The 20639-nt window shown below is 56.7% G+C and overlaps 1 protein-coding gene across 7 annotated transcripts in view; it reads right to left on the minus strand.

Moving 5' to 3' along the window:
• The window catches only part of ZMIZ1 (zinc finger MIZ-type containing 1), a 233455-nt gene that overhangs the window by 150271 nt on the left and 62545 nt on the right, over positions 1–20639 (minus strand). For 6 of the 7 annotated variants that reach the window (XM_036827838.1, XM_036827836.1, XM_036827833.1 and 3 more), the window contains exon 3: positions 15629–15724. The exons of the other annotated variant lie outside the window; for it this stretch is intronic. The gene's annotated coding sequence lies outside the window, so the exon portion shown is untranslated. The remainder of the gene's footprint in view (positions 1–15628; positions 15725–20639) is intronic. 7 annotated transcript variants of the gene reach the window in all.

Raw genomic sequence — 20639 nt, forward strand, 5'->3', positions numbered from 1 at the left:
AGGACTTCTAGGGGTTGTTCATGGTTTTTTTTTTTTTTTCTTTAACATCTTTATTGTTATTGGAGTATAATTGCTTTACAATGGTGTGTTAGTTTCTGCTGTATCACAAAGTGAATCAGCTATACATATACATATATCCCCATATCTCCTCCCTCTTGCGTCTCCCCCCCACTCTCCCTATCCCACCCCTCTAGGTGGTCACAAAGCACCGAGCTGATCTCCCTGTGCTATGCGGCTGCTTCCCACTAGGTATCTATTTTACATTTGGTAGTATCCATGCCACTCTGTCACTTTGTCCCAGCTTACCCTTCCCCCTCCCCGTGTCCTCAAGTCCATTCTCTACATCTGTGCCTTTATTCCTGTCCTGCCCCTAGGTTCTTCAGAACTTTTTTTTTTTTTTTAGATTCCATATATATGTGTTAGCATACGGTATTTGTTTTTCTCTTTCTGACTTACTTCACTCTGTATGACAGACTCTAGGTCCATCCACCTCACTACAAATAACTCAATTTTGTTTCTTTTTATGGCTGAGTAATATTTCACTGTATATATGTGCCACATCTTCTTTATCCATTCATCTCTCGATGGACACTTAGGTTGCTTCCCCTTCATGTCTGTTTATGCCATCCATCCATTCATTCATTTCCTTCTCCCGACAGCTAATGACACTGCCTACTTTGTGCCAGAGAAGGAAGAGAAGGAGAAGGGAAAAGAGTAGGAGTGGATGGGTGGGGAGAGGAGGGCACGGTCAAAGGCCAACTTCGCCAGCCTGGATGCTTCCCAAGGGTGTTCGCACACTGTCTAATGCGAGGCGGGCAAGACACAGAGTAATTCTAGGACAGAGTGCTGGAGGGCAGCAAAACGGCGTGTCGAGGGCATCATGCTCTTGAGAAGAGTCTCTCAGGCAGGAGGGCACCCCTCCTGGGCAAAGGCCCAGAGGTTTGTCAGGAGAAAAGCCTCAGACTGAAGAGAAAATGATAGGTGAAATCAGGAGCAGGGGACAGCTGCGTTCAAGGGCACATGCAGACACATCCCCGGCGAACCCGCCAAAGCTTCACCCAGAGCCCAATCCCAATTTGCTGTGTTTTCAAGGCCAGGCTGGAGTGGCACCTCCTCGGGAGAGCCCTATCAGAGGGGAAAGTCCTCGCTCTCTCCACGAGCACCACCCAGGCCCCGAGGAACGACGTTCACCCAACCTGCCTCTCAGAGGCGCTCCGGCTCATGGCGCACGTGTGTGCCGAGCCACCCAGCCTCTTGATGTCGGGCTTGCGCAATGGGGCAAACTGAGACCAGACAGAAGTTGGCTGTGACTCGTGGCTCACTCCTGCTGGAGGAAGAGGGAAGGGGCTCTCTTCTTTCCAAGCCGTCAAATGAACAATTTCTCCTCTAATCAAGGGGAGAGGTACAACATGGGCTAAGGGCACATAATGTGGCTCTAGATTCTGATACAACAGAATGTGTGTGTACAGTGGCTCTGCTATCCACTGAGCTGTGATGCTGGGCAAGAAACTTAGCCTCTCTGGGCCTCAGATTCCTCATCTGTAAAATGGGGATAATGAGTCCCTCCTCTCACAGAGTTGTAAGGACTTAACAAGATTATGCCCACACTGCACTTGCACAGGAAGTGCTTGGTAAACAGGGACTGTCACTGTTCTCACTGGCTCAGGTTTGCTGCCAAGTGCAGACTTAGGGTCTTGCTGGGGAGGGAGGCACTGGATCTCTTACCAAAAAGATGGAGAAAGATCCTGAGAAGATGAATCCTGGCTTCAGGCCCCTTCTGAGGCTGACTCAAGAGCCAGCCCGGTGGGTCTGTTCCCCAGAGATAGGCTTCCTGAGGGTCACACCTGCTCCCAGGAGGGGGGCCCCCAATCCCTCCGCACAGAACGGCCAAACGTGTTGAGCATCCTCTGGGTACAAGCTCTGTGCCAGGGGCTCTCTTCCACACCCACCATGTCATCAGGCCCCATGCGTGGGCATAGCCTCACCCTTCCCAGGGGCCAGGGTCTTGCCCAGAGGGGCACCTGGCTGGGGCTGGCCAAACCAGGGCCCCTGCCACCCACCTGGGTGCTTGCCACTCCCAATGCCGATGATTTAAACTGAATTTTCTGCCAGTGGCCCCTCTTATGGGCTTTGTCTCTTGCCCCTGCCCACTCTGCTTAGGGTGGCAGGGCCCTGTGCTGCCCATCTCAACCTCACCCCTGTGATACCCTCGATCCCAAATCCCCTGCAGCATTCACTGGGCCTGCAGAGGCGCTTAGAAGAGTCCGTGGAGGTCCTCAGTCTAAGCCTGCCACCTTGCAGAGGAGGGGACATAAGTTCAGAGAGGGACAGGACGAGAAGCCAGGCCAGCTCTGGTTGGAGGTTAGACTGAGGAGCTGAGGACCCACGCACAAGCCCCCTGTCCCTCCAGGTCTCAGTTTCCTGGTCTGGGCTAACACTGGCTGGAAGACTGGCTGAGCTGACACGAAACCCATGGTTGGTGCAGGACTGGGCAGCCCCGTCAGCTGTCCGCTCCACAGGGCAGCCTGGACTCCAGGCCCAGGGCAGGCGGGAAGGTCGAGAGGCTGAAGGGCACGGGCACTCCCGACAGCACATGCAAAACGCTAGTACCAAGTGTTCCTGACGATCCCTGTCCTGGGCCAGGGGCCAGCCCCCGGCGGTCACACTCCCCAAACAGGCATCCCTCTGGGATTCTGGTCACACGTGGGCCAGGCCAGTCTGAAGTGATGGCCAAGGCCCAGATCTACAGATGCCAGACAAAGGAGAGCGCCGTTCTCGCTTGCAAGAGGTAGCGGGTCAGAGCACGGGCACTAACATCACCCAGGCCTGGATGAAGTCCTACTTCTGTTGCTTGCAAGCCACATGGCCGCAGCCAAGTCCCTGCACCTCTCCCTGCCTCAGTTTACTCACGGTGCAATGGGGAGGGAGAAGGTTGCACTGGGGTAAGGGCGCCCAACCCCTGGCCCTCGGAGGAGCCAGGCCACGGGAGCTCATGCTATTTGCAGGGACGCCAGCCCTCCCTGCAAGGGCAGCCCAGTTGTGGTCTGCAGGGTCGCTGCTGGGAAGGCTGGGGAAGAAAAGGATTGCGGGGTGTGTTAGTCATCAAACTGCATTCTGTAGCCTGTCCCAAGATGCTCCACTGATGCAGCCGCCCAGGGAAGCTTGACTGGTCTCACCGGATCTTGCTAACACCGAGGGGGGCTCCAAGCTTGGTTTTGGCATGTACCCTCCCTGACCTGGGCAAGTGCCTTCCGATCCCTTGAAGCCTCCATCTGCCATCTGTAAAGTGGCATTAGTGCCTATCTAATGTCCTGGGTTGCTGGGAGGACTCTGGGAGATGGAGGATTGGGCCAGGTCTGGTGATGGGCTACGAGGAGGTTCCCTGTTCTGTTCACTGCCTACTTTGGCTGCTCCTGCCTTCCTGGGCAGCCCCAGGGCCCAGCCCTGCCTGAGCCATCACACACCCAGAGAGCGTCCCAGGGCCCCTGCCAGGAGGCACTGAGGACTCCTAGGTGCTTCCCAGCTGAGGCCGTCAGGACCAGCCTACGATGCCCCTCCTTCTCCCGTGAGGCTGAGGTCTCTGTGCGTTCTTTAAGAAAGGGGCTCCCTGAGCCCAACAACTTGGTGGGATTCTTGGGGGAGCCACCCCCCACCTGCCCATCAATCCTTGGGACTGACAGAAGCTGCCCTCTGGGACTGGACCCCTGGACAGGCCAAGGCCAGCCCCACAATGGTGTCTCCTTCCTGTCGCCCAGAGCACCCAGCACAGGACCTGCCCCCAGAATGTTTGAGCAGTGATGAATGGATGAATGAATGAGCAGTGATGGGAGGGGTGGTGTGAAAACAGATTTAGATCAGAGAATACAGCAGCTGACACTTGCACAGTGCTCACCACATCCATCCTCGGCCCGGCTCTAAGAGGCACTGGCTACGCCGGTTAACCCATTAGTCCCCATGGCGATTCTATAAAGCGGTAAGGTCCTCCCCATTTCACAGATGAGGAAACTGAGGCTCAGAGACAAGAAGTCACTTGCCCATGGTGTTAGAAAGTGGCAGAGCTAGATCCAGTGCAGGCCCTGGGCTCCAGAATCCACACGCTGGTCCACGGTGCTGCCTGGGGTGGGGGCCCTGGGGAGGGTGGAGAGAGCAGGCCGGAGGTCCCCGCCCAGGCTCCAGGCCCTGCCCCAGGGATTTAAGTGGTCTGGGGTGCGCTATCTTTCAAAGCTGCCCTGGATCTCATGTACAGCAAGAGCTGAGAAACCCTGGGCAGCCCCACCCTCACTCTTCAAATGGTGGCTCAGACAGGGAGGGGACATGTCCAAGGTCACCCTGAGTGTTGGGGGAGCCTGGGACCTGGAGTCCAGCTCCTCTGACTTCTCCATCGTGGGCTTGGAGCTCTTGGAAATAGCACTGTGGCCCCAGCAGAGCAGCCCACAGGCGCAGACGCGGGTGGGAGAGATGAGGCGGACGGACGCAGGGAAGCCAGAACAGCCCGCAGCCAGATGACACACAGGCCCAGCAGTTCCTGACTCACGGCCCCCCATCCCGTGACTCCACCCACCGCCAGTGTCCCCACCCTGGCTCACACTCCACAGCCCGCTGCAACCTCCAGAGTCCCCTCCCATTTAGGACCAGAAAGCCACAGAGGGAGGAAGGAGCGGCGGGGCCCCACCCAGAGCTGGGTGGGAAAGCCAGACAACCAGAGCCGGGTGAGGGGGGGGGCGGGGTGGACTCCGGGACACGCAGAGGAAGAGGCATAAGCACTGCCCCTGCTCCTCCCTGCCGTGCCCGCACCCCCAGCCTGTGCTGGCCAGCGCCCTGGGGACCACGCGCCCAGGAGGAAAGCTGGCGTTGACACCCACCAGGGGCAACTTTCTCAGCCACGTGACTCCCTTTGCATCGGGGCCCCACACCTGGAAGGGCATGTTAGGTTTGTTTGCTGCCGGGTTCCTCTCCCCAAGGATGCATTACTCCTCTGGCCAAGGACTTCAGTGGCTCCCCATTGTCTACGAGGTCAGCTCCAACTCTTCACCCTCATACTCAAGGCCCCAGCCTGACTCTGACCCATAACGTCTGGGATCCCACCTCGGCACCCTGCCCACATTAATCCTGCTGCCAGGAATGTCCCCGTCCCTGTGGCCTGACTCACTGGGAAGGAAATTCACACCTCCCCCGAGGAGCCGCGGGGGTCAGACACTGTGTTCCCAGACCCTCAAGGACTCCTTACAGCTCCCTATGCCACTGGCTCTGAAAGGCCCATTTGACAGACGTGGAGGCTGAGGCTCAGAGCGGCAACGTGTCCAAGACCACACTGGAGGCTGAGTTGTCACCACACAGCGCAGGGGCTTGGGTTGCTTGGACCTATGGTCTTCCCTGTTGCTAACAAGCTTTTAGCTGGCCCACAAGGTCAGGGTGACCCCGAGTCTGTTAGTTAGCTCACCCAATGCCATGGCGACTTGGGTCTGCTCACCTTGGCATCCTGACCCTCCCTTCATCCCCCTTTGGGAACAGGCTGTAACCCCTGATACTGGGCTGGGCTTAGGCTGGGGGTACCTGGTCGGGGGAGGTGGGTCAGAGAAGCTGTGCAGCACAGCGGCCAAGAGCACGGGCTCTGCGGTCAGCTGCCCGGTTCAATCCCAGCGTAACCACCCTGGGCAGGTCGATTCACCAGGCTGTGCCTCAGTTTCTTCCTCTGGAAATGGGGACAACAGGAGTAGTGACCTCAGAGATGCTGTCACAGTGAACGTGAATTCCTGTAGATAAAGGATCGGAGCAGCACCTCCACAGAGTGCTACAGAAGTGTTTGCAGCTCTTAGTATCGTTGCCCTGTTCCTCCCTGCACCTTACACTCGACATCACAACCAGAGGAAAACTGGAATCCTCAGAGCACCTACCAGGAGGGAGGAGGAGGGCTGGAGAGTGGCAGGAGAATCTGCCCCTCGGCACTGCACCCTCCCCAGCTTTCGGCCCACAAGCTGCCACCCTGGCCCATCTGCCTGAGCAGAGCAGAGCAGAGAGAGCTGGCATGTTCCACCTCTCAGGTGCTGGGAGGAGGGAGGAGGGAGGAGGGAGGGCTCCTGCCCAGGCACAGATGCCCAGCTTGCCCCTGTGTCGTCAGTGGGATGACCCAGAGAGGGGGGATGCCAGCATCACTACCCCCATCGCCCATGGCGACACTGGCAGCCACTCACGTGTCACTCCCTGCTTGGGGGCCATCACAGACACTGTTCCCCACTGGGCTGGATGTAGAGATATCTGAGACGCATTGCGGGTGGGGGGGATCTGGGGCAGTTAACCCCAAACCTGGTTGTCCTTATAGGGTATAGATTCATCCTACCTCCAAACCCTTTATCCCATGGGATGCTCATAGCTGGGCAAAGCTTCTTCCTCTCCCCTTTCTACCGATGGGGCCCAGAGTGGGTGAGAGACTAGCCCACGTGCACCAGCAAGCTGGTGGTGGATCCCAGACAAAAACCCTACTCTCCAGGCTCCCAGGCCTGGCCCCACTATGAGGTTTCTCTTGCCAGGCCCCTAAAGGTGACTGATCATCTAGGAGAAGATAAGTCACCAGCATGTGTGGGTGAGGGACGGTCAGGGACCCAGAGCTTCCACCAACGGGAGGCCCTGGGAGGGGGTAAAAACAGGTCAGAGGCAGGGTAGCCGCGAGCCTGAGGTCCAGCTTCCTTTCTCAAGAGGGCATGATTCCTGGCAGCAGCTCCCACGGGAAACAGTAGAAGCGCCACCCGCGGGAAACACAGGGTGGGACAAAGGGGGTGCCGGGCAGGGTTTCCTGTTGGGTGGGTGACCTGTGTGCCTGTGGCCCTGGGACCAGGCCAGGGCTGGGTTTCGCCTCATCCCTGGCTCAGGCCCAGGCCACCCTGAGTCCCATCCTCCAGGCCTGCCCTGGCTTCCTGTCTCACTGGCCCCGCCCAGACCAGGAGAGAGCAGGGCCCTGTGGAGGCTTCCTCAGAAGCACCAAACTTTTCTGGGGCAGGAGTGGGCAGCTGCCCTGGCCTCTTCAGTGGCCTTTGGCCTCTGACCTCTAGACCTCCAGCTATTTGTTTTCTAGCAAGAGGCCTTGACAAAAAAGCACTACTGGGTTTTATTCTGTGCCAGAACTTCAGGCACAGCTGAGTAGAGGCTGTAGGAATCAGCCCTTCCCTGGGGATCAGATCACTGTCTTCCCCCACTTCGGGCAGAGTCACTTTCAAGGAGCCATGCCGAAGCGACCAGGACAAGGGGAGAAGCTGAACAAGGATGGATCTCAGGCCTCAAAGGCAGAACTTCCCAGGGGTCAAAGACGAGGGACAGTGTGGTACCTCTGCAGAAGCTGTGGCATCCCAGCCGGGCAGGGTAGTCCCCACGCCAGGGACAATGTGATGTCAAACCATGGGAGCAGCACCCAGAGCAAGACACCTTCATCCCCCCACCCCAGTTTTGGATGCCTGGATCCTTAAAAGTGTCAGGTTCTGGGTGGGATGGGAACTCGGTCCAGGGGCTGTGGGACCACCCATGGTCTCCTGGTGAACCCAACCCATTCCGTGTGCCTCAGGAGCTGGGGACTCACCTGTCCACAGGAGAGGATGTGGTGGGAAAGGAGAAGTTAGTGGCCTGGCCCAGTGAGGGGGAAGAGGTTTGAACAAAGGCCCTCAGCCCAGGGCACAGGCTATGGGAGAAGCACCTCAGGTCTCTCTCAAGGTTGCTCGGCAAACCGGCGACTCAGAAAGCAAACAGGCCAGACAGTGCGGAGGGCCCACCACGGACAAAGGCCTCTTGTAGCTCAGTGTTGGGGAGGAGCGCGAACAGGAGGTGGTCTGGGCTGACTGGGGCTGGGCCTTGCCTGAGATCACCGTGGGGACAGGAATGGAGCTGGGATCCAGGTCTCCTGCTTGCTCCGTGGGCAGCCCAAGGGCCTCCCCAGGGGCTGTGCTGGGGAGGTGGGACTGCTCACTCGGGCAGGGGCTGACTTTGGCCTCACCTCGGCTGCCCAACGCAGGACACTGATGACGTGTCCACACTAGTCCAATCAAACAGGCCCTGATGGGGCTGTCTGCGGGCCCAGCCGGATGCTCTTCCTGGAAGCAGTGAAGCTTGGGAGGGACTAGGTCAAGGAGGCTAAAGCCTCAGGTCTGTGGGCCTGAGGTGGGCAGGGTAGAAGACAAGCCAGACTACAGCCTGGTGTGCGGCCAGGGCACCAGTTACCAGGGAGAGTTACTGAGACAGCGATGGGGCAGTAGTGAGCCTCCTGACCCTGGGGGCATGCAAGCTGAGGCTGGAGATACACAGGCTTTAGAACCACCCCTGGCCAGAATCCACATTCAGTCATGGGTGGCAGGATGGCTGGCCTGTGTCACCAGCTCAACCAGTGGCCACTCCACCTCCATCCCTTTTCTGGATTGGAATTTTCCAGCTGTATCAGAATGGCCTTGAGCTCATTAGCCCATGGGACCCTTACAGGTTGAACACCCCCAAATCCTATCACAACAGAGACAAGGTCCGACAATGCTCTGTGTGGCCCTGATGGCAGCTCTCTGTGCCCCTCATCCCGGGCACCTAGTAGAATCGGCCTCAGTCCATCCAGGGAAAGTATGCCTAAGCTTCCCCAGAACCTAGGGTGTGACAGCCTGTGGGGTCAGTCACACCCTGATCCCCACCCAATGGCTGCCTCTCCCTGGGCCTCAGCCCACCCTGAGACGTTGCTGATGCCAGCTTGGCAGTGAGCATGTCCAGGGCCAGGAATGTGCTTTGTATTGAGCACAGACCTGGCACAGACTTGGTTGCCAGGAAATGTTTGTCAAAGGAAGGAGAGACAGAAGCAGCAGGGAGGAAGGGAGATAAACAGACACTTGAACCTAGGCGGGCTCTCAAAAGCACTGCCCCCAAGGCCACCATAGCCCTCCTCCTCCTCCAGGACCTGGGGGACTGTGCCTTCTATAGCTAAGACACAGCGCTCAGGTCAGGTAAACATGGAGGAAGGCCGAGGGAGGCCCTACTCAGGGCATTCCCTTGGGCTCTGCTGCCTGGTTGGGCTCGGAGAAGGCCCTCAGATGTCCAGGCTCAGGGCCTCTGCACTCTGCCCCCATCTGCTCTGGAAGCCTGGCTCTGACTCCAGCCTCTCTGGAGGACAGGGACCCTCGCCCCAGCTGCTTGGCCCCCGAGGGACTCAGTGATGTGTCTCAGCTCCCCCGAGGTCCCCTGCCCAACGCTGAGGTTTCATCCTCCTGGAGTGGCAGTGTGGTGGGACATGGCTGCCTCATGACGTGAGCACAGGGTCTTTGCAATGAAAGGTGATCCTGTCCATCCAACAGGAGGAAAATATGTCACAGGTATGGAGGTCCAGAGAGGTTCTGGAAGACCTGGTGTACGGACAACCCTACCCCCTTGCCTAGCCCAGGACCCGGCACACAGTAGGTGCTTAATACCTATCTGCTGAATTAACCAATGGCTTGCTGGATGCATGACAATGGGCTGACCTGGGCTCTCCTGCTGAGGGGCGAGGACTCAGCAACACGCTCTAGGGGACATCACAGGGGCTGCTGCATCCACATGTGTCCCTCTTTGGCGTTTTTGAGCTGCTCCTGGACAGAGGATGCCCTCCCTGTTTCAGGGCTGGGCGTGTTCTCTGTAGTCAGCAAGCCCAATATCTTTTCTTGACAGATGGAGGTAGGGGAGGTCCAGGGAGGGTAGGGGGTCAGAAGCAGTGGCCATTCCCCAGGCTAGGCCTCCCCACGCCAAATCCAGAGGCCCGAGAACTCCAGGACCTGGCTCAGGGCTGCCCTCTGTCCACTGCCCCTACCAGTGTGGCCCCCTCCCCTGGCTCCCTGGCTCAGCCTCCTGGCTGCAGCTGGCCTGAACTGCTTACTTAGACAAACAGGGAAGGCAGCCACGTGACTGGTTAAGGTTTCCTGGACCAGGGACACACACACACACACACACACACACACACACAGAGACACTTGCGGCAGGTCAGGTGATCATGCAGCCCAGCAGGCCAGGACTGGGCCAGCTCAGGTTTCCCTGTGTCTGAAGGACAAGGGACCAGGCCTGCCTTTCTTCACCCAGAAGAATGCCTTCTCCAAACACTTGTTTTCTGCTTCCTGGACGAGTCAGGGACGTGCTGGATGGGAATAGAGCAGGGGGGGAGGAGGGGAGAGAAGGAGGGGCAGCGCCCAGCCCTCGGCCTTGTCTGGTGTTTTCCTTCCGCCCTCCCCACCCAGAGGGCAGATGCCTGCTGGGAAACTGTGGCCGCCCAGCTGCTGCCGGCAGGGAGAATCCCAAAGCCCAGCGTTGGATGTAGGGCAGGAGGGGAGCCGGGGCTCAGAGGGGAGTCTCCAAGTGAGTTAGTGACAGGTCTGTCGGGGCCTGGTACCCGGAGCAGCAATTTTGAAGCCAGAGTCCATGGTCTGGCCTGGGGGGCATCCAGGGTGGGAGAAAGGGTGGGGGGAAGGGGGTGTCTAGTCCAACTTGGTGGGAGCAGCTCTGCCTTTACTCTGTCATTTGGGAAAGGTCTGGGGGCCAGGGTCTCGAGGGCTCTTCCAGCTTTGGGGGTCTGTGCCTCAGATGCTCCCTGAGAACAGCAGGCCTGTTCATCTTCACAGCCCCGAGACCAGCCCTCTAAGGGAGAAGGAGGCCACATCTCTTGACAGGCAGGGCTGACACCTTGCTCCGGGGGGACGGCCACCAGCTCTGTGGGGGTCTGCGGCTGGCTCCCACCCTGCCCTGGCCTCAGGCCTGACCTCCATCACCCCAGTGGCACAGACACCCACTGCAGAGGCACCTCAGGAAGCCCACAGAGAAATAAGGGGTGTGGCCGAGAGTTCTCAAATGAAAGCCATTTCCGACCAGGCCCCCTCGCTAAGCTAAGCCCTTCTTCACATATTATCTTACTGGATCCTCACAACCCTACAAGGTAGGTAATGTTGTCACCCCACTTTACAGATGAGGGATCAGCAACCTGAAGGTCACAGCGTTAATAAGGGGCAGATCAGGACCTGCACACAGATCCAGCACCCATGCTCTTAACCAGTTCCCACCGTACCAGGGCCAGGCCCCCAGCACCGAGCAGGAGAGAAGGAGTGATGAAGAAATGGAAAGAGAAGGAAGATGGGGGAGGTGACAAGGGGAAAGAGGGCAGGAGGGAGGAGGGGAAGCAGAGAGAGGGCGACAAAGCCAGAAAGAGCAGAGGGAAACAGGAAAGGGAGAAGGAACGGCTGCAAGAGGAAGAAGGGAAGGAAGGAGAGGAGGTGGGAAAGATTCACGGGGAAGGGGCAGGGGACGAAGGAAGCAGGAGCAAAGGAGGAAAGACAGACGGGGGTCAGGGAGGGAGTGGACCTTGGAAAACCAAGAGACAGAGGGAAAGCAAACCTGCCCGCCGGAACATTAAATACCTAACAGGAGATGACAAATCAAATGGGAATTACTGCGGTAAAAACATAATTAGAAACTTGATTGAAGTTAAACAGAATTTACATAACACTGCAAATTAACTTTACACGGAAACTATTCACTGGGAAGGCAATGAAAAGGCATTTCATTAGTAATCTATATTTAAACAATAGGCACAATGGAGCCTTCTGATGAGGAACTTGGTGCCTTCAACCAGAGAGAGTGCCAAAGGCTGCAGGAGAACAGAAAGGAAGTGGGTGGGGTCCAGGATGGGATCCCTGGGCCTGCACACGGTGGGGCGGAGCTGGGTGGACACAGTGGGCCAGATCAGATTCTGGTATAGGTTCTGCCCGTGGCTTGCTGTGTGCTCCTGGGCAAGTGTCTTACATTCTCTGGGCCTCTGTTTCCTCATCTACAAAATGGGGATGTTGAAGAGGTGGTTTATATGAAGGTGCATGCAAGTCTGGATATTCTAGGAGAGGCTGGGAGAAGGTAGAAGGCAGCGCTGAGCGTGGGCTTGGGGTTCAGATGGACCCGGTTCAAAGCTCCACCCTGCCACTTATTAGCTGTGGTATCATGCAAGCTTCTTCCTCTCGGGCCCTGGTTTACCCATCTGTTCAATGGAGATAAGTCCACGCCCGTTAGATGCCACCCAGGCAGTGGAAGGATTTAGGGAGAGATTGGGTGGGGGCAGGCTTAAAGGAAAGTGAGTCTAAAGGCACAGGATTACTTGGCCCATCCGCCTGGCACACTTAATTAGATTACCCACAGCCTCCTGCCACCGGCCTGCCACAGAGCCGTGCATCATCAGAGCGGCTTCCCATGGCTCCCCCAGTCCCCATTCCGGAGTCAGAGGCACACCTCCCTGAGGGACGATGGGGGTCACCAAGTCCCTGCCTGGCTCCATCCTATACTCAGTACGGAGAAGTCTCCCGGGCCTTTGCCACATCCCAGGCACATCGGGCTGTGTTCGCTGGGGCAGAGGGGCCGGCCTGTGCCCCTGCAGCCTGCTGGCCCGCCACATGCTCTCCCCCCCACCTCCCATCCCGCCTCACAGCCCGGTTGAACCGCTGCTCAGCCTCCGGGCAGCAGCTGCTCTCTGCAGCTTTCCCTGACCGAGCCGTGGCCATTCTCTCCACCAAGAGCTGAGTACTGAGTGCGCAACACCACAGGCGCACAAAAGGCTGACCCTGCCCTACCCAAACACGCGCGCGTTTGCCCACTAGAGGTAGTGAGTTCCTCTGCTCTAACTGAGCGTGAGCGGGCAGCTCTGACACACTCATAGTCCAGGAAGTTTCGACAGTTTCTTTTAAGATAAAGGATCCAGGTAGTGCTTAGACATTCAATAGGAAGCTGTTGGGTGCCGTTCCCCTGCTGACAGCTCCTGAGCTGCTGCCTTGAGCCCTGTGTTTTCAGACAAGTGCTCTGGGCAAGGGGGAGGTCTCAGGGGCCCAAGAGCCCCAGAGGGACGGTGGGAGGTCAGGAGAGGAGGTAGACAAAGCTTCTTGAAAGAAAGTGCAAAGCGCGCAGACATCAGCTGAGACCAGGGAGTGCCAACCAGGGTGACAAGGAAGGTCCCCAGACATGGGGTCATTTATTATACAGCCCTGCCAGACACCCATGGGCCCTGGCCTCTGTGTGGCCAGGTGTACGGGGGGAGCTGCTCTGGTCCCTCCTCCCTCTCCACCACCCCTCTCCAAATATGGCTCTGTTATTGAGGCCTCTGAGCCTTTGTTATGCTGTTCTCTCTACCTGGAGTGTCCTTTCCCCGATTTGCCAGCAAAATCTTCCTGGTTCACGAAGAGCCTGTTCCCTCAGCTCTCCTCCTCCCTCTCTGGCTGCACCTTCTCCATCTCCTTTACTGCCTCCACCCCATCTTCCCTCCCTCTAAGGGCTGGATGCCCTGTGACTCAGACGCAGGCTTCTGAAGCGCTCTCTCTGCACTCACTCCCAAGATGACCTCATCAGCCTTGTGGCTTGCGACACCATCTATACACAACAGCTCCCACATTTATATCTCTAGTCGGGACCCCTCTCTGCCTCTCAGACTCATATATCCAATTGCCTTCTCAACCTTTCCACTTGGATGTCTCAAATGCATCTCAAACCTAATGTGTCTAAAACACAGCTCCTTGGCTGCCTTCAGCCCTCCCTGCCATCATCCCCGGCGGAGAAAAACAGCTACCTCTGCTCTCCCGGTGGCTCCTGTCCCAAACCCAAGAGGCTTCCTGGACTGTCCCCCCCTCCCTCATCCTCCACGTCTAATCCACCCACAAGCCTGTCTGCAAGGTCTTTGAAATACAGTCAAGACTTTGATGCTTTCCACTGCTTTCCCTGCAACCCTAGTCTAAACCACCACCACCTTCTACCTGGATGTGGACAACAGCTTCTCAGCCATCTCCCTGCTCTCCTCTTGTCCGACTACATGAGCGGGTCCCCCAGGATCTGATTTCCCCTCTTACCTCTCACTTCCCTCCAGCCACATGCCTCCCTGCTACTTCCATGAACGTGCCAAGTGCACCCTGGTTCACTCCTTCCTTGCATTCATGTCTCTGTTCAAATGTCACCTTGTCAGAGGTCTTCCTTGACCATCCTTCGTCAAAGAACACTCTACTCATCCTGTAGTCTCTGTTTCTTTTTTTTTTTTTTCTTGGCTGCGCCGCGCAGCTTACAGGATCTTAGTTCCCTAACCAGGGACTGAACCTGGGCCCTCCGCAGTGAAAGCACAGAGTCCTAACCATTAGACAGCCAGGGAAGTCCCTGTAGTCTCTGTTTCTTTAGTGCCTAATTTCCCTTCTTAAAACTTGGCACCATCTGACATGATATATCACGTTTTAGGCATTCATTGTCCATGTCTCCTCATGAGAATGTAAGCGCCACAGGAAAGGGAGTTTTGTCAGTTTTATTCCCTGAGGTGTCTCCAAAACATCAAGTGGTTCCCAACAGGGAGACTTTCTCAATAAACAATTAGGGCATGAATAAATGAACAATGCCACCTCCTCTGGGAAGCACTCCCTGAATGCCTGCCTGCATTACCAGCACGTGGCCCCTCCTCCCTTCCTCATGCAGTCTCAGACACTACAGGGGCCTTGAGCACTGACCTTATGGAATTGAGCCTGGCTCTGAGATCATGTATCAACCTCCATCGCAGAGTGCACCATCTCCAGGGCAGGGCTGGATCTGATTCATCTTCAAAACCCAGCCTTTAGTGCAGGGCTGGCCTGGTATAAGAGCCAGTGTGTGTTTGATGTGTGAATTAAGGAGTAAATGGACGGTTGGAAGAATGGGCAGATAGATATTGACAAACGAATAAATGGATGGATGGATGAGTGAATGGAAGGATGGCTGAGTGGGAGGATGATGGATGGATGGATGGATGCATGGATGGATGGATGGATGGGAGGATGGTTGGACAGGAGGGAGGTTGAGTGGGAGGATGTACAAATGAATAGATGAGTGGATGGATGATGGGTCGATGGATGGATGGATGGGTCCCACCATGGGCACACAATAAAGACTGGTGGTTTATTGGGCTCAACAGCCAGACTTCCCTGGCCAGACCAGTGTAGTGTAGTAAAAGCATAGAGGCTGACAGAGCGAATAGGATAAAGCTGAGCTGCTACGGTGTGGCCAGAGCTTGCTGTGTGAACCCCTGCAGGCCCATTAACTTCCCTGTGCCTTGGTCTCCCGGTCTGAAAATGTAGATGATAATTCTTGCCCAGAGCTGCCAGGGAGATCACTCTGGAGTTTCAAATCCTGCCACAAAGGAGACCGCAGCCACAGCTCCAGTGAGACACATCTCCAGCCAGGGCTGCCTTGGAAAATCCTCCCTTCTCAAACCCTGTCTGGCCCTGCAGATCCTGTGGCCTTAATGCTATACCCCCAAGGGCTAGGACCCTTGGCTATGCCCCCAGAGTTCAAACTGAGCCAGGTTGCAAAGATGGCTTAACTCCAAATAACAAGGAGGCCCAAGTGATTCACAGAATCCTCGAGAATTGGAGTCAATGGAGGACCCATCTTAGAGACTGACAAACTGAAGCTCAGAAGCATTTTGTGCTGGACACACACAGGCATTACAGAGAAGCCCCGAAGCCCAGGGCAAGAAGGGCTGGGCGAAAAGGCTGATAACCCTTGGCTCTGGCCCTGCCCCATCACGACCGGTTGCCCCACCTCGCCCCGGCCAGGTTTCAGGTGAAGTGGGCAGTGCAGCCTGGGCATCAGGGCGTCGGGGGTCTGGTGTTACCTTTCTAGGTCTGGCAGCTGAGTGATGGACGGAGGCTCTAATCCTCACACCCCTCGCAGCATTGGTCTGATGCCAACGGGCCTCGTCCTCCTTGTCCTGGGTACGCAGGGAGAGACACAGGACACGTGTGAGTGGCCAGGGGCGCAGGCGGCAGTCCACTCCCTCCCACCTCTGTCCCCACCGGCGGGCTAATCTTGGTGGCCTCTTGGGCCACTTAAGCACGCCCCGGGATGCCTGATTTATCGGAACCGGCTGTCTTCCCCACCCTGCGGTGCTCCAACTGGCAAGCCAACTCCTCCTGGTGGCATTCTTAAAAAAAATGTGCAATCTATGTAAGTTTTGTTTTTTCTGGGGCTCGGGGGCTTTGTGCTGTTGTCTTTTTCTTCCTGGTGAGAAAGGTAGAAAGCCAGGGCCTTCCTGTGCGGCCCCAGGCACGGTGACAGGGAGAAGCTGTCGGGGGTATTTTTAGCCGGGCCTCTAAGCCCTCGGTGTTCTCTCTGCACCATGCCTGGCTTCGGGGAATTATCTCACACAGCCGGCCGGTCGGCAGCCACTTCCAAAGCCACTCTTTGACCCCTGCCTGAATTCTTTCCTCATTATGAATTGTTCACCAGATCTCTGACCAACATTTGGAGTCATTTTATGTGTGTACACCTCCTCGGAAAACCAGCTCACTCCCCGCTCATCCCCTCCTGCCTGTGGGGCTGGACGGTTCGCTTAAAACTGAGGCCCAGAGTCCTGGAGGAGGCCCAGGAACAGAGTTTCAAGCAGAAAAGAGCCCCAGTGTCCCCCGAACTTCAGGCCTTCTCCTATGCCCTTCAGAACTCTTGGTCCGAGCTGAGTCCTGTCCATATGATGACTTAATTAATACTTGCCTCTACTTCAATGCACTTTTTTTTAGCTCTGATGAATCTGGCCTTGTCCAAAGGGAACATATCTGTGAAATCATTGGTTTGATGTGCTAGTTATATATTTCTAATATACCTTAATAAATATACAACTAATGAAACAAACTTCTATGTTCTTTCGGGTACTAATTCTAGAATCGTGTCGCAGGTTACCAGAGTTATGTGGGCCAAGCTCTGGCAAACTCACTATCGTTTATCATCCCTCTCCTTGCACGGAAGGAGAAAGAGGCGTGGGGGAGGGGTGGTTGGCCAGAGGAGTCCAAGAATAGGTTAGCAAATAAGGCCAAGGGAGGTAAGGGGGTCAAAAACATGGTATGCTGGAAGCTCTTCCTACTGTCCTTCCCAGCACTGGGCGAGACCATTCCTTTCCCCAAATGTGAATTTTGCTGTGAGAATCTAGGTGGACGGGCACAAGGTATGAGGTATTTGGTCTCAGGATGGGTCTCATATTCCAACAGAGGGCTACAAGCTGTGCAGAGGCCCAGGGTCCAGGCATCCTCTGCTCCTCTTCCCAGCAACTTCTGAGGCCTCTGGTTCACCTCCGCCCCCTTCCACCAGGCTCCCCCAGGCTGGCGTTGGTCAGCAGCGGCTAGAAGCTTAATCCCTTCTCCAGTTAAGATGTGGAAGCACACAGCACACCCCTGAGCCCCGCAGCCTGAGCTCTCACTCCTCGGCTCCCGTGGGCTCTTGGGTGGCCTCTGGCACTCTCTGGGCCTGGGTCTCCCCACATGTGCCTTGAGGGGTAGACCCTGGTGATCCTGGAGGCCCTGCCTCACAGCTCGGGGGCTTCACTGAGCTTCTCCATTTTCTCCAGCTCGGGGACCCCTGGCTGGGCCCCGGTTCCATGCCCCAGCTGCCCGCCCCTCCCGCCCAGAACAGGATGTGGGTGTCAGGAGGTGAAGGAGAGTGTAGGGTCGGGGTGGGGAGTGGCCTCAGGACTCGACTTCCTGCAGCCTGATCGGTTTACCACAGTCAGTTGGGCCCAGGACCGCACAGCTGTGAGTTATAAATGTCCCTGTCAGAGCCCGGGCTGGGAGGCCCTGCTGCGGGTAGAGGCGCCAGGGCCCACGGCGCCCACTCCTCTGGGGGCGTCCCCAGGCGAGGGCCCATCCTCCAGAAGGCCCTCCCCAGGCGTCCAGCCCTCACGACCTCTGGGCTCTCTCGACCCCTCTCTGAGATGCCTGATGCGACAGGGTCTAATACCACCTCCCCCTGCCCACTCTTCACCCCTCCAGGTGCAAATCTTGTGGTTCCAGCTCCCTCAAGAGCTCTCAGAGGGCAGGGGCCATCCCAGGTCTCCACCTACCTGATACTAAACCTGGGGCTTGGCGCAAAGCCAGCCCCCTCGGCGACAGCCTCCAGGGCGACTGTTCCAACTCAGCAGCCTGCTTCCCACGGCCCCAACCGCCCCTTGCGCCTGCCCACCCAGCCCGCCCAGCGTGGGGGGAGGGAGGAGGCAGGGGATAGGGCTCCAGCCTGCGGTGCAGGGGCCCTCGGGCCCTGGGCACAGGACTCTGTGCACTGAACATCCAGGGTCTCCTTCAGGACAGGGTCCCATTCTCCCCGCCTGCCCTCCTTGGGGCTCCCTTGACCTGGAGTGTGGGGTGTAGACCACAGTCTGGGCTGCATACACAGCTGTCCACAGGGCAAGAAGTTAGGTCCCTCCAGCCCCAAGGCCGCATCCATCCTCCTGGGGCGCCACAAGGTGGGCAGCACAGGGTCAGGCCCCAGAAATATAATCAAGGTAACGGGAATGAGCAGGGGACGGTCCAGGTTTGCAGGACCCGAAGCTTATACTATTTTGGAGGTCCTCTTTAGAAATACATATACAATTAAAAATATTTTTTTTTTTTTTTTTTTTTTTTTTAGCTGCGCCGCGCATCTTGCGGGATCTTAGTTCCCCAACCAGGGATTGAACCCGGGCCCTGGCAGTGAAAGTGAGAGTCCTAACCACTGGACGGCCAGGGAATTCCCTACAAATACATACTCAGAATGAGAAAAGAAGTAACAAATTCCTAGAGCCTTAGGAAGCCAGGCCCCTTTAAACAATTTACCAGAAATGCTTACACAGAAATGCTCCTGATGGCAATCTGCCACCCCTCCCCAGCTAGAACCCTCCCCAGCTGCCAGCAAAACGTCCACCTTCACCCAGGCGGTGCAGGGGCGGAGCCCGGGGGCTGAAGCTGCATGAGCTTCCCATTAAGTCCACCTCTAAACAATAATAGTGCTGAAACTGATAATAGTAATTCCCAACATTAATGGGCCTTTATCTGGTACTAAGTCCTTTATGTGAGTTAACTCATTTAATCTCAACACAACCTATGATATAGGTACTATACCTATTTTAACAGATGAGGACACAGATACAGAAAGGTTAAGAAAGCAGCCCAAGGTCACACAGCTAGGATATGAACCCAGATAACCTGGCCTTGGAGCTCTTATGAGCCCTCAACCACTCCTCTTTGCTACTGCTCTGGAGGGCCCAGGAGTTTCCCCTCCCTCAGAGGCTCCAACAGCAGCAGCGATCAAAAGGCCGACAGCTAAGCCCCCTTCTGATAAAACCGTTCATTCATTCCACGCCAATGCTTACACCCAGCACCAAGATCTTAGCTGTAAACAGGGCCCTCCTGCTTGCCTCACTCGGCCCAGGGCACACTGGGGTCCTCTCTGTGGGCAGAAGCGGGCACCCAACTTGACCTTCTAGGGCCAGGGGGTGGGGAGTGCCTGAGAAATGGGTCGGCCTGTCCCCAAAGAGACCCCAGCAGGGGTGGGAGGGGCAGGGTCTGTTGGAGATCACACAGCAAGCTGTCCCACCACTTCCTCATTTACAGACAAGAAAAAGGTGGCTTGGAGAGCAGTGACTTTCCGAGGGTCACCCAGCAAGTGGGGACCCCGCGTGAGGTTAGGGGTAGGCTCTGGAGGGGCGGGGCAGGTGGCCTGCAGCCTAGGGTGGCCAAGGCCCGGCACTGGTGAGACAAGCTGTCCAGGCGGCAGTGGCGGGAGGAGGCCCCCTGCCTTTTGGCCTCCTGAGAGCAGCGCCTTTGTTCTCTCTTTGTTTTCCATCTGCCCGCGCCCCCGTGGCCTTCCAGGCTTCCCCTGATTGTGCACAGGGCGATAAAAGGGCAGATGAGCGGGAGATCTCTGGCGGCAGCGGGTCACCTCGCACAGACACCGTGGCGGCAGGTGGGAGGCCGAGGTGGGGGTGGGGGGGCCGGGCCAGGAATCGGGCTCACCACCAGCTACACCGAGTGCTCCTCTGAGGGGTTCTGCATGTGGCTCTCAGAATCCCTTCAGCAACCCTGGGAGGAAAGCACAGCGATCTCCCAGTCTAGGAGGGGACTGATGCGCCAGAGAGCGGCAGCCAGGACCGGATCCCTGGCCTCGGGGATTTCCAGCGGGCCGTGCTGACCCTGGCCCTGACCTGCCTCCAAGCCCAGATGACACCTGGTCTAGTGGAAGCCGTTCTCCCTTTACGTCTAGAACTGGCTATTTTCAGACTGTCCAGGAAGAGAGAGTGGAGTAGTCAGAGAGAGAGTGGTGAGACTGGGTCTCGCCCACCAACGCCTGGGGAGGCGGGCCGGCCAGGGAGCCCAAGAAGTCACCCACACCTGGTCAGGCGGTATGAGAGGGAGCAGAGTCTGACTTCCTGGCCTCCCTGAAACGAGAGTCCCGTTTAAACTGCCTCTAGGGCAGAGGAGTCCTCTGTGGTGGGCTAATTCCCACTGACCGCAGGGCTGGGGAGAAGGGCATGATGCAGAGGTACTGCCGGCTTGGCCATGAGATGGGGCAGTGGTGGCCTACAGGCCAGAGACTGGCCAACCCTGCCCTCGGGTTCCTGCTGCTGACCCCGGCCTCGCCGCTTGGTCCCTGACCTGTGTTCTCAGACCCTCCACGAGTATGTCCCTGACTTCAGTTATTAGAAACTTTAAACCACATCATGTTTCATCTACATCTTTCACATATTGTCCTTTAAATCACTTTGCTTTGAACCAATCACTTTTGTTTTATTTAACCTCATCTAAAGCAATATTGTCTGTGAAATCACAGGTTTGATGTACTAATAATATTTGTTCGTAATTCACATGAAAATAAACACATAATGT

The sequence above is a fragment of the Balaenoptera musculus genome, chromosome 16 (assembly GCF_009873245.2).
Source record: "Balaenoptera musculus isolate JJ_BM4_2016_0621 chromosome 16, mBalMus1.pri.v3, whole genome shotgun sequence".
Lineage (NCBI taxonomy): Eukaryota > Metazoa > Chordata > Mammalia > Artiodactyla > Balaenopteridae > Balaenoptera > Balaenoptera musculus.